Source organism: Globicephala melas, chromosome 1 (genome assembly GCF_963455315.2).
Source record: "Globicephala melas chromosome 1, mGloMel1.2, whole genome shotgun sequence".
NCBI lineage: Eukaryota > Metazoa > Chordata > Mammalia > Artiodactyla > Delphinidae > Globicephala > Globicephala melas.
In genome coordinates this window covers 123,800,409-123,814,773 of record NC_083314.1, presented here as the reverse complement: position 1 = coordinate 123,814,773, position 14,365 = coordinate 123,800,409, and the positions used below count along the sequence as shown (strand labels likewise).

Below are 14,365 nucleotides of genomic sequence, written 5' to 3'. Positions count from 1 at the left end.
GGCAAGAGCCATTATGAAGTCCTCCCTCTAGCCTATTATTACGTGTGCCAGCCCCAACTGCCAGCACACCTATAGTAGTCAGCCCCACCACATTAGAAGGGCCCATGCAACCCACATAGGGGACATCCCCTAGAGCATATAGCTCTGGTGACCAGAGGAGAGTATGCTGCTGGGCCCCATAGGACATCTCCCACATAAGGCCACTTCTCCAAGATTGGGAAATGTAATCAACCTAATAAATAGAAATAAACACAGAGAATTAGGCAAAATGAGGAGACAAAAGAATATGTTCCAAACAAAGGAACAAGGCAGAACCTCAGAAAAAGAATTAAATGGAATGGAAATAAGCAATCTACCTTGAGGAATTCAAGGTAATGATCATAACGATGCTCAACAAACTTGAGAAAAGAATGGATGAACATGGTGAGAATTTTAATCAGGATTTGGAAAACATAAAGAACCAAACCTAGCTGGAGAATAAAATAACTAAAAGTAAAAATACACTAGAAGAGGGCTTCCCTGGTGGCGCAGTGGTTGAGAGTCCGCCTGCTGATGCAGGGGACACAGGTTCGTGCCCCGGTCCGGGAAGATCCCACGTGCCGCGGAGCGGCTGGGCCCATGAGCCATGGCCGCTGAGCCTGTGCGTCCGGAGCCTGTGCTCCACAGCGGGAGAGGCCACAACAGTGAGAGGCCCGCGTACCGAAAAAAAAAAAAAAAATACACTAGAAGAAATCAACAGTAGATTAAGTGACACAGAGGAACAGATCAGCAAACTGAAAGACAGAGTAGTGGAAATCACCCAAGCTAAATAGAAAATAAGGGGAAAAAAGAAGTTTAAAAAATGAGGATAGTTAAGAGAACTCTGGGAAAAATAAAGCATAATAACTTTCACATTATAAGGGTCCCAGAAGGCAAAGAGATAGAGAAAAGGGCAGAGAACTTATTTGAAAAAAATAATTGTTGAAAATTTCCCTAACTTGGGAAAGAAAACAGACATCCAGGTCCAGGAAGAACACAGAGTCCCAAATAAGGAGAATCCAAGGAGGTCCACAACAAGACACATTATAGTTAAAATTGCTAAAATTAAAGACAGAGAGACAATCCTAAAAGCAGCAAGAGAAAAGCAACTAGTGAAGTAAAAGGGAACTCCCATTAAACTGTCAGCTGACTTTTCATCAAAAACTTTGCAGGGCAGAAGAGGGTAGCACAATATATTCAAACTGATAAAAGGAAAACCCCTACAACCAAGAAAACTCTACCTGTCAAGACTTTATTCAGATTTGAAGAAAAGATAAAAAGTTTTTGCAGACAAGCAAAAGCTAAAAAAGTTCAATATCACCAAACCAGTTTTAAAAGAAATGTTAAAGGATCTTTTCTAAGCAGAAAAGACCAGGACTAGAAATATGAAAATTATGAAAGGAAGAATGTTATCAGTAAAGGCAAACATGCAATAAAAGTAGTGAACCAAGCACTTATAAAGCTAGTAGGAAGGTTAAAAGAGAAAAGTAGTAAATTTATCTATATCCACAATAAGGAGTTAAGGGATACAGAAAACAAAAAAATATAAAATATGATGTAGAAAGTGGAAACCTTCAAGATGGTGGAAGAGTAAGACATGGAGATCACCTTTCTCCCCACAAATACATCAGAAATACATCTACATGTGGAACAACTCCTATAACACCTACTGAACACTGGCAGAAGAACTCAGACCTCTCAAAAGCCAAGAAACTCCCCCACGTATCTGGGTAGGGCAAAAGAAAAAAGGAAAAACAGAGACAAAAGAATAGGGATGGGATCTGCCCCTCTGGGAAGGAGGAAAAGCTTCCACACACTAGGAAGCCCCTTCACTGGCAGAGACAGTGGGTGGCAGGGGGGAAGCTTCGGAGCCACAGCAGAGAGCACTACAAGCCCTTTGCCTTGCAGAGGGCAAGGCAAAGAGATTCCCGCACAGAGGATCAGTGCCAATCAGCACTCACCAGCCTGAAAGGCTTTTCTGCTCACCCGCTGGGGCGGGTGGGGGCTGGGAGCTGAGGCTCCAGCTTTGGAGGTCGGATCCCAGGGAGAGGACTGGGGTTGCCTGTGAGAACACAGCCTGAAGGGGGCTAGTGCGCCACAGCTAGCCAGGAGGGAGTCCAGGAAAAAGTATGGAACTGTCGAAGAAGAAATAGACTTTTTCTTGCCTCTGTGTTTCGGGGTGCACGAGGTGAAGGGATACAGGGCACCGCTTAAACGAGCTCCAGAGACGGGCGTGAACCACGGCAATCAGCGCGGATCTCAGAGGTAAGCATGAGACGCCAAGGCTGCTGCTGCAGCCAATAAGAAGCCTGTGTGCAAGCACAGGTCACTATCAACATCTCCCCTCCCTGAAGTCTGTGCAGCCCGCCACTGCCAGGGTCCCGTGATCCAGGGACAATTTTCCCGGGAGAACACACGGAGCACCACAGGCTGTTGCAACGTCACGCTGGCCTCTCCTAACACAGGCTTGCCCCACGTTCTGTACCCAACCCTCCCCCCTGCCTGAGTGAGCCAGAGCCCCATAATCAGCTGCTCCTTTAACCCCATCCTGTCTGAGCAGAAACAGATGCCCTCAGGTGACCTACACACAGAGGTGGGGCCAAATCCAAAGCTGAGCCCCAGGAGATGTGTGAACAAAGAAGAGAAAGGGAAATTTCTCCCAGCAGCCTCAGGAGCAGCGGATTATATCTCCACAATCAACTTGATGTACCCCACATCTGTGGAACACCTGAATAGACAACGAATCATCCTAAATTGAGGCAGTGGACTTTGGGAGCAACAATATATATAAATATATATTTTTCCTTTTTCGCTTTTTCAATGTGGCTGACAGGGTCGTGGTGCTCTGTCCGGCTGTCAGGCCTGTGCCTCTGAGGTGGGAGAGCTGAGTTCAGGACACTGGTTCACTGGAAACTACCCAGCTCCACGTAATATCAAACAGCAAAAATATTCAAGAGATCTCCATCTCAACGCCAAGACCCAGCTCCACTAAATGACCAGCAAGCTACAGTGCTGAACACCTATGCCAAACAATTACAAGGATGGGAACACAACCCCACCCACTAGCAGAAAGTCTGCCTTAAAGCATAATAAGGTCACAGACACCCTAAAACACACCACCGGCCGTGGAACTGACCAAAAGAAAGACAAGATCCAGCCTCATCCACCAGAACACAGGCACTAGTGCCCTCCACCAGGAAGCCTAAACAACCCACTGAACCAACATAGCCCCTGGGGGAAGACACCAAAAACAACGGGAACTACGAACTTGCAGACTGCAAAAAGGAGACCCCAAACACATGAAGTTAAGCAAAATGAGAACACAGAGAAACACACAGCAGATGAAGGACCAAGGCAAAAACCCACCAGACAAAACAAATGAAGAGGAAATAGTCAGTCTACCTGAAGAAGAATTCAGAATAATGATAGTAAAGATGATACAAAATCTTGGAAACAGAATGAAGAAAATACAAAAACCATTTAACAAGGACCTAGAAGAACTAAAGAGCAAACAAATAATGATAAACAACACAATAAATGAAATTAAAAATTCTCTAGAATGAATCAATAGCAGAATAACTGAGGCAGAAGAATGGATAAGTGACCAGGAAGATAAAATAGTGGAAATAACTACCGCAGAGAGGAATAAAGAAAAAAGAATGAAAAGAATTGAGGACAGTCTCAGAGACCTCAAGGACAACATTAAACACATCAACATTCGAACTATAGGGGTCTCAGAAGAAAAAGAGAAAAAGAAAGGGACTGAGAAACTATCTGAAGAGATTATAGTTGAAAACTTCCTGAATATGGGAAAGGAAATAGTTAATCAAGTCCAGGAAGGGCAGAGAGTCCCATACAGGATAAATCCAAGAAGAAACACGCCATGACACCGATTAATCAAACTATCAAAAATTAAATACAAAGAAAAAATATGCAAAGTAGCAAGGGAAAAACAACAAATAACATACAAGGGAATCCCCATAAGGTTAACAGCTGATCTTTCAGCAGAAACTCTGCAAGACAGAAGGGACTGGCAGGACATATTTAAAGTGATGGAAGGGAAAAACCTACAACCAAGATTACTCTACCCAGCAGGGATCTCATTCAGATTCGACGAAGAAATCAAAACCTTTACAGACAAGCAAAATGTAAGAGAATTCAGCACCACTAAACCAGCTTTACAACAAATACTAAAGGAACTTCTGTAGGCAGGAAACACAAGAGAAAGAAAAGACCTTCAATAACAAACCCAAAACAATTAAGAAAATGGTAATAGGAACATACATATCAATAATTACTGTAAATGTAAATAGATTAAATGCTCCAACATAGACTGGCTGAATGGATACAAACACAAGACCCATATATATGCTGTCTACAAGAGACCCACTTCAGACCTAGGGACACAGACAGACTGAAAGTGAGGGAATGGAAAAAGATATTCCATGAAATGGAAATCAAAAGAAAGCTAGAGTAGCAATTCTCATATCACACAAAATACACATTATAAAAAGACTGTTACAAGAGACAAAGAATGACACTACAGAATGATCAAGGGGTCAATCCAAGAAAAAGATATAACAATTGTAAATATTTATGCACCCAACATAAGAGCACCTCAATCCCTAAGGCAAATGCAAACAGCCATAAAAGGGAAAGCAACACTAACACAATCATAGTAGGGGACTTTAACACCCCACTTTCACCAATGGACAGATCATCCAAAATGAAAATAAATAAGGAAACACAAGCTTTAAACAATACATTAAACAAGATGGACTTAATTGATATTAATAGGACACTCCATCCAAAAACAACAGAATACACTTTCTTCTCAAGTGCTCATGGAACATTCTCCAGGATACGTGATATCTTGCAACAAAAATCAAGCCTTGGTAAATTTAAGAAAATTGAAATCATATCAAGTATCTTTTCTGACCACAATGGTATGAGACTAGATATCAATTATTGGAAAAAAATCTGTAAAAAATATAAATACATGGAGGCTTAAAAATACACTACTTAATAACCAAGAGATCACTGAAGAAATCCAAGATGAAATCAAAAAATACTTAGAAACAAATGACATGACGACCCAAAACTTACGGGATGCAGCAAAAGCAGTTCTAAGAGTGAAGTGTATAGCAATACAATCCTACCTTAAGAAACAAGAAACCTCTCAAATAAACAACCTAAACTTACACCTAAAGCAATTAGAGAAGAACAACAAAACAACCCCAAAGGTAGCAGAAGGAAAGAAATCATAAAGATCAGATCAGAAATAAATGAAAAAGAAATGAAGGAAATAACAGCAAAGATCAATAAAACTAAAAGCTCGTTCTTTGAGAAGATAAAAAAAATGGATAAACCATTAGCCAGACTCAACAAGAAAAAAAGGGAGAAGACTCAAATCAATAAAATTAGAAATGAAAAAGGAGAAGTAACAACTGACACTGCAGAAATACAAAGGATCATGAGAGATTACGACAAGCAACTGTATGCCAATAAAGTGGACAACCTGGAAGAAATGGACAAATTCTTAGAAATGCACAACCTTCTGAGACTGAACCAGGAAGAAATAGAAAATATGAACAGACCAATCAGAAGCACTGAAATTGAAACTGTGATTAAAAATCTTCCAACAAACAAAAGCCCAGGACCAGATGGCTTCACATGCAAATTCTATCAAATATTTAGAGAAGAGCAATACCTATTGTTCTCAAACCCCTCTAAAAGACAGCAGAGGGAAGAACACTCCCAAACTCATTCTACGAGGCCACTATAACCCTGATACAAAAACCAGACAAAGATGTCAAAAAAGAAACCTACAGGCCAATATCACTGATGAACATGGATGCAAAAATCCTCAACAAAATACTAGGAAACAGAATCCAACAGCACATTAAAAGGATCATAACCATGATACAGTGGGGTTTATCCCAGGAATGCAAGGATTCTTCAATATACATGAATCAGTCAATGTGGTACACCATATTAAGAAACTGAAGAATAAAAACCGTATGATCATCTCAACAGATGCAGAAAAAGCTTTTGACAAAATTAAACACCAATTTATGATATGCCCTCCAGATATGCCCTCCAGAAAGTAGGCATAGAGGGAACTAATTTATGATATGCGTTCCAGATATGCCCTCCAGAAAGTAGGCATAGAGGGAACTTACTTCAACATAATAAAGGCCATATATGAGAAACCCACAGCCAACATCATCCTCAATGGTGAAAAACTGAAAGCATTTCAGGAACAAGACAAGGAACAAGACAAGGTTGCTCACTCTCATGACTATTATTTAACATAGTTTTGGAAGTTTTAGCCACAGCAATCAGAGAAAAGCAATTCAAATTGGAAAAGAAGAAATAAAGCTGTCACTGGTTGCACATGACATGATACTCTACATAGAGAATCCTAAAGATGCTACCAGAAAACTACTAGAGCTAATCAATGAATTTGGTAAAGTAGCAGGACACAAAATTAATGCACATAAATCTTTTGCATTCCTATATACGAATAATGAAAAATCTGAAAGAGAAGTTAAGGAAACACTCCCATTTACCATGGCAACAAAGAGAATAAAATACCTAGGAATAAACCTGTCTAAGGAGACAAAAGACCTGTATGCAGAAAATTATGACACTGATCAAAGAAATTAAAGATGATACAAATAGATGGAGAGGTATACCATGTTCCTGGTTTGGAAGAATCAACATTGTGAAAATGACTATACTACCCAAAGCAATCTACAGATTCAATGCAATCCCTATCAAATTACCAATGGCATTTTTCACAGAACTAGAACAAAAATTTCACAATTTGTATGGAAACCCCAAAAACCTGAAATAGCCAAAGCAAACTTGAGAAAGAAAAATGGAGCTGGAGGAATCAGGCTCCCTGACTTCAGACTATACTACAAAGCTACAGTAATCAAGACAGTATGGTACTAGCACAAAAACAGAAATATAGATCAATGGAACAGGATAGAAAGTCCAGAGATAAACCCATGCACATATGGTCACCTTATCTTTGATAAAGGAGGGAAGAATATACAGTGGAGAAATGACAGCCTCTTCAATAAGTGGTGCTGGGAAAACTGGACAGCTACATGTAAAAGAATGAAATTAGAACACTCTCTAACACTGTACACAAAAGTAAACTCAAAATGGATTAAAGACCTAAATGTAAGGCCAGACACTCTAAAACCCTTAAAGAAAATCATAGGAACACTCCATGACATAAATCACAGCAAGATCCTTTTTGACCCACCTCCTAGAGAAATGGAAATAGAAACAAAAACAAACAAAAGGGACCTAATGAAATTTAAAAGCTTTTGCACAGCAAAGGAAACAAAACGAAAAGACAACCCTCAGAGTGGGAGAAAATATTTGCAAATTAAGCAACTGACAAAGGATGAATCTCCAAAATTTACAAGCAGCTCATGCAGCTCAATATCATAAAAACAAACAACCCAATCCAAAAATGGGCAGAAGACCTAAATAGACATTTCTCCAAAGAAGATATACAGATCGCCAACAGACACATGAAAGAATGTTTAACATCATTAATCATTAGAGAAATGCAAATCAAAACTATAATGAGATATCATCTCACAGCAGTCAGAATGGTCATCATCAAAAAATCTACAAACAATAAATGCTGGAGAGGGTGTGGAGAAAAGGGAACCCTCTTGCACTGTTGGTGGGAATGTAAATTGATAGAGCCACTATAGAGAACATTATGGAGGTTCCTTAAAAAACTACAAATAGAACTACCATACGACCCAGCAATCCCACTACTGGGCATATACACTGAGAAAATCATAATTGAAAAAGAGTTATGTACCACAATGTTCATTGCAGCCCTATTTACAATAGCCAGGATGTGGAAGCAAACTAAATGTCCATCAACAGATGAAAGGATAAAGAAGATGTGGCACATATATACAATGGAATATTACTCAGCCATAAAAAGGAACGAAACTGAGTTATTTGTAGTGAGGTGGATGGACCTAAAGACTGTCATATAGAGTGCAGTAAGTCAGAAAGATAAAAACAAATACCGTATGCTAACACATATATATGGAATCTAAAAAGAAAAAAAAAAAAAAGAAAATAGAAGAACCTAGGGGCAAGATGGGAATAAAGATGCAGACCTAGTAGAGAATGGACTTGAGGATATGGTGCGGGGGAAGATTAAGCTGGGACAAAGTGAGAGAGTGGCATGGACATATATACACTACCGAAACAGATAGCTAGTGGGAAGCAGCCGCATAGCACAGGGAGATCAGCTTGGTGCTTTGTGACCACCTAGAGGGGTGGGATAGGGAGGTTGGGAGGGAGACACAAGAGGGGGGAGATATGGGGACATATGTATATGTATAACTGATTCACTTTGTCATAAAGCAGAAACTGACACACCATTGTAAAGCAATTATACTCTAATAAAGATGTTAAAAAAAAAACGCAATTATACTACAGTAAAGATGTTAAAAAATAATTAAAAATGGGGGAAAAAAGTGGTTATCACTGCATGATAAGGTAAGGGAAATTTTAATCTAACTTTGTAGCTTTCTATATTTTTGTAACTATCCACAATAAGGTATATTATTTTCTTAGGCACAAGGAGAATTTTTTTTTTTTTTTTTTTTTGCGGTATGCGGGCCTCTCACTGTTGTGGCCTCTCCCGTTGCGGAGCACAGGCTCCGGACGTGCAGGCTCAGCAGTCATGGCTCACAGGCCCAGCCGCTCCGCGGCATGTTGGATCTTCCCGGACCGGGGCACAAACCCGTGTCCCCTGCATCGGCAGGCGGACTCTCAACCACTGCACCACCAGGGAAGCCCCAAGGAGAACTTTTTAAAAACTTTTCTATATGCGGATATATGTATATGTATCGCTGATTCACTTTGTTATAAAGCAGAAAACTTTATACTAACCTAGGAGAAGGATAATTATAATGAACATAACAGAAAATACCCTAAGAGAAATGGAAGATGAAAATAAGAAAGATTTTAAAAATTAAAAAGAAATAAAATCATTAGATAAGAAACTAACACACAATTGTAAAGCAATTATACTCCAATAAAGATGTTAAAAAAAATCTGAGGAACAAAAGCAAATAACTAAATAAATAGGAGATATTCCATGTTCATGGATAGGAAGATTTTATATAGACAAGATATCAGTTCTTCTCAACTTATCTATATATTCAGTGCAATACCAATCAGAATACCAGCATGTTATTGTGTAGGTATTGACAAACTGATTCTAAAGTTTCTATTGAGAGGTACAAAATCCAGAATAGCTGAGACAATTGAAGGAAAAGGACAAATTAGAGGACTGAGATACCACCCAACTTCGAGATTACTATAAAGCTACAGTAATCAAGACATTGTGGTACTGGCAAAAGAATATATCAATGGAACAGAACAGAGAACTCAGAAATAGACAGAAATATAGTCAATTGATCTTTGATGAAGGAACAAAGGCCATACAATGGAGCAAAGATAGTCTTTTCAACCAATGATGTTAAAATAGTCATGTGCAGAAAATGAATACACAAAAAAACTAGACACAGAAATTACTCCTTTCATGAAAATTAACTCGAAAATGGATCTATTACATAAATGTAAAGTGCAAAATTATAAAACTCCTAGAAGATAACATAGGAGAAAACCTAGATGACCTTGGGTATGGCAATGACTTTTTAGATGTAACACCAAAGACATAATCCATGAAAGAAAGAATTGACAAGCTCGGCTTCATTAAAATTAAAAACCTTCTGCTCCACAAAAGACAAAGTTACAAGAATGAGAATATGAGCTATAGACTAGGAGCAAATTTTTGAAAAAGGCATCTATAAAAGAACTGTTATTCAAAATATACAAAGAACTCTTAAAACTCAACAAGAAAAAAAAAAAAACTCAACAAGAAGTAAACAAAGAACTCATTTTTTTTAAAAAGCCAATACCTTAACAGACATCTCACCAAAAAGATATATAGATGACAAATAAGCATATGCAAAGATGCTCCACATTATATATCACCAGTGAAATACAAATTAAAACAACAATAAGATACCACCACACATGCCAAAATCCAGAACAATAACACCAAATGCTGGTGAAGATGTGGAGCAATAGGAACTCCCATTCATTGCTGGTGGGCATGCAAATAGTATAGCCACTGGAAAAGAGTTTGGCAATTTCTTATAAAACTAAACAAAATCTTACCATACAATCCAGCAATTGTGCTCCTTGGTATTTATCCAAAGATGCAGAAAACTGTCCACAAAAAAACCTGCACATTGATGTTTATAGCAGGTTTATTAATAAATGCTAAAATATGGAAGTAATCAACACATCTTTCAGTAGGTATATGAATAAAGAAACTGGTACATCCAGACAATGTAGTATTATTCAGCTCTAAAATGAAATTATCTTATCAAGCTATGAAAATACACAGAGGAATCTTAAATCCATGTTACTAAATGAAAGAAGCCAATCTGAAAAGGGTATATACTATATGATTCTAACTATATGACATTCTGGAATAGGCAAAACTATGGAGACAATAAAAAGATGAGTGGTTGACAGAGTTAGAGAGGGGGATAGGGGTGACTAGGCAGAGGACTGAGGATTTTAGGGGGCAGTAAAAGTAAACAATGTGATTCCATAATGATGGATATATGTCATTGTACATTTGTCCAAACTCACAGAATGTTCAATACGAAGAGTTTACTGTAAACTATAGATTTTGGGTGATTATGGTATGTCAGTGTAAGTTCATCAATTTAAAAAAAAAATGTACCACTCTGATAGGGAATGTTTATAATGGGGGAGGCTATGCATGGGCAGGGGCTGGGAGTATAAAGGAAATCTCTGTACCTCCTGCTTAATTTTTCTGTGTAACTGAAACTACTCTAAAATAAAATAGTCTTATTTTAAAAAGTAAACTAAAAGGTATCAAGAAAATTATAAAAGACATACAAGACCACATAAACTAGAATTAGACTAATTTAGAAATGCAATGATAGGGCTCATAATAAGACATTTAAAACTCATTTTATAAATAAATACTAACCTAGGAGAAGGATAATTATAATGAACATAACAGAAAATACCCTAAGAGAAATGGAAGATGAAAATAAGAAAGATTTTAAAAATTAAAAAGAAATAAAATCATTAGATAAGGAACTAATATACTATGATTATACTAAGTACCCATTCAACAATTATTTTTTAAAAAACAATTATTTTAACTATATATCTCCAACCTAAAGACAAAAAAATCCTTTAACACGTTTTAACTTTATTAAATGTTTCTTGTTGATAGTAGTTTATGTATAGTAATCCTGAAACTATTTTGTGTTTATTAGCATTCAGCTAATGAGTAACATTACTGATAATGTTAGCAACCAGAATTCACATGGTGGAAGAAGGGAAGTGTAATATGGAAAGAAGAAGGCACTGAAGAACCTTCTGTGTTGGATTAGCATTAGAAATTTGAATTTATGATTTAAAAAATCCATTTTCTATTCTGTCTGCTGAAACAGCCTAAGAACCATGACACTCCAGTAGCAATGAACACATTTAGTGCCCAGACCTTGGTTCCTAAATACCATTCCCTACTAAAAATACTAGGGCTCTTTGGAAAATAGCTGTTTCCAGGTCTTCAGAAATAGAAGTAAAAAGAGCACAGAGTTTGGGCTATGTTAAACAAAAGAACGTAACACTTGTAGATTTAACATACGCCGTTTCATCTCTTTATAACTGACCACAAATATCCAATACACCATAGCTGTCTGCCACTGGATACATATCCCAACCTCTCAACCAAGTTTAAATTCTTAATTCTTCATCCATAAGATAGAAAATGCAGGACAAACTCAAAAGCTCTGCTGTACTAAATGATATAAAGTGGATTAAAATACCTAACATGGTATTTGCATACCAATTTGCATACACCACACATTCAATAAATGTTTGTTTCCATTCTTTTACCTTTTTTTACATCCCATTGACCCAACTAATAATCCTCCTTGTGACCTCAGTGTAGTTAACCTTACTTAGGTTTAGGAGGCTGCCAATCTGATCCTAATATTTCATTCTAAGAATAAAAGTATGCCTCCCTTGTACCATATCATTTATATTAGAATAATACCACTTCAAAAGATACAGCATCATGTATACATATATCCCCATATACATATAACTGATTCATTTTGTTATATAGCAGAAGCTAACACAACATTTTAAAGCAATAAAGATGTTAAAAAAAAGATAACAGCATTAATCATAATAATTTTCTAAATTTAGACAGTACTTCAAGGCTGTATATAAAATTACAACCAGTTTAAGTGAACAAATTTCCAGCAGAGTACAAAATATTTGCACCTAGGGAGACATTTCTTATTGCTAGAAATAGACATATGAGAGGACTACTAACTTGGAGCTTTAGGTTGGAGGAATCCACAGGCACCTCTCAGGGCAGTTTTGCATGTTTCTTAGATGTTCCTGTTTTTGCTTTTCCACAAATGAATCCAGAAATACTTTTCTTATTCTACCTTGCACAGTCTCTCTATTTATTAATATATTCATCAATTCAGCAAATATTTTTTGAGCATTTAACATGTGTCAAGCACTCTGTTATATACTATAGATACAGAGTATGTAGTACATTTGGAGATACAGATAATTATGCAGACAACTTCAATTCAGTATTGTAAGTGTTGATAATGAAAGTATGTGATAAACATTGCAGGGGCAAATATCACAATAGTTTTCCCTAAACAAATTGAGAGCAACTTGAGGATTTTTAGGTTGGTGAATAAGATTAGGTTTATAATTTTGAAAGATTGCTCTGTGCATGCTGTGGTAAATGTAATTGGAAAGGAGCAAGAAATCCAAGGAAAGAGTAAGTTTCCCATAAAATCATATAATGCAGAGAGCATAAGGTAGAAGAACAGCAATAATAATATTTTTTAAATAGCAGCTAATAAGAATGTAATATCCACATTTGCCAGATGCTATGTGCTTTATATTCAAGATCTCAATTCTCATAAGCAAGCAGCGAACTAAGTACTGCTATTAGTCCCTGCTCTCTACCATGTAACATATGAGGAAATTCAGGCCCAGAGTAGTTAAGTAATGTGCCTAATGGAACAGCATTTTAAAGAGAAAAAGAATTCAAGTCAGTCTGTATTGAACCACTGTGACATATTATTACTACTGACATTTCTCTCCACAAAGCTCATTCAAATTCTTTTCATGCATGCTGAATTTTCAGATATTGTTTCCATGTACAAAGTTTTTATCTCATGTTACAGGAATATCAAAGGAAATTTGATTCTAAGAGAGAAAAACTCAGTCCCAGGGGCATAAACTAAAGACAAATCCCTTTAATTAGATGTTTATTTCACAGAAAATGCATACTTAATTTAAATGGAACATATGAGATAGAAATAATATTTTAAATAAATACGTACCTGTTAGCAATTGCCTGATTCTTTTCACATCTTTTATTCCAAATCACTTTACTTTTCCCCCACTGATGAACCCACTCTCTCTCACACTTTGACCTTGGTTTGAAAAGTATATGGAACCTCATCCTCAAAAGTTGCAGGCACTATATTATGTTCAGTTTTTTTCTCTCATACTATCTCTCTTAGTCAGGGCTATTGCCATCTATGATTTAGCACATGCAGGCTAACACATAAGAACATACCCTCTGTCTTACCACAGAATGTTGAATATCATTTCAGTGAAATGTCCTAATCTTTCTTTCTCAGGGAATGTCTATTTGCCAGCTCCAGATCTATTTAATCCTACCTATATTTCAGGGCCATGTTCTATTTCTATCTTATGAATTCTCCCATTTAGTATCTGAGAATAAACTATAAGAGAATGTTCATTTCTTTTTTCATATGTTTGATGTTTGTCATGACTAAAATAAATTGATGACAGAGTATCCTATCTTATCTCCCCAAGTACAATGTTAAGAGATTCTTATAGGAAAAGTTTTCCTCTGTTTGTAAAATGTCAGCTACCCGAAAGGGATGTAAGGAACAAAGAGAGAGGAAAAAGCATTAATCAAAGGGTAATGTAGACTGATGTGGTACCAGATGTTTTGGCAAAACTATCTTCATATTCAAACAAAATGCAAAATCCTCATATATATATATATACATACATATATATATGGTTTATATTTCTCTCATGTTGTACATGGCTTATATTTCTATTATATCCCATTACATGAGAGAAATGTAATATATATTTTTGACTAATGTCTTTAAGTTTAATTTAAAATAACTATCAGAATTACTCAGACAATGAT

At 36.9% G+C, this 14,365-nt stretch overlaps 1 protein-coding gene across 1 annotated transcript in view; it reads right to left on the bottom strand.

Annotated features, from left to right (window-relative positions):
- LRRIQ3 (leucine rich repeats and IQ motif containing 3) overlaps window positions 1-14,365 on the bottom strand; it is a 235,164-nt gene that overhangs the window by 160,100 nt on the left and 60,699 nt on the right. The window lies entirely within an intron of this gene.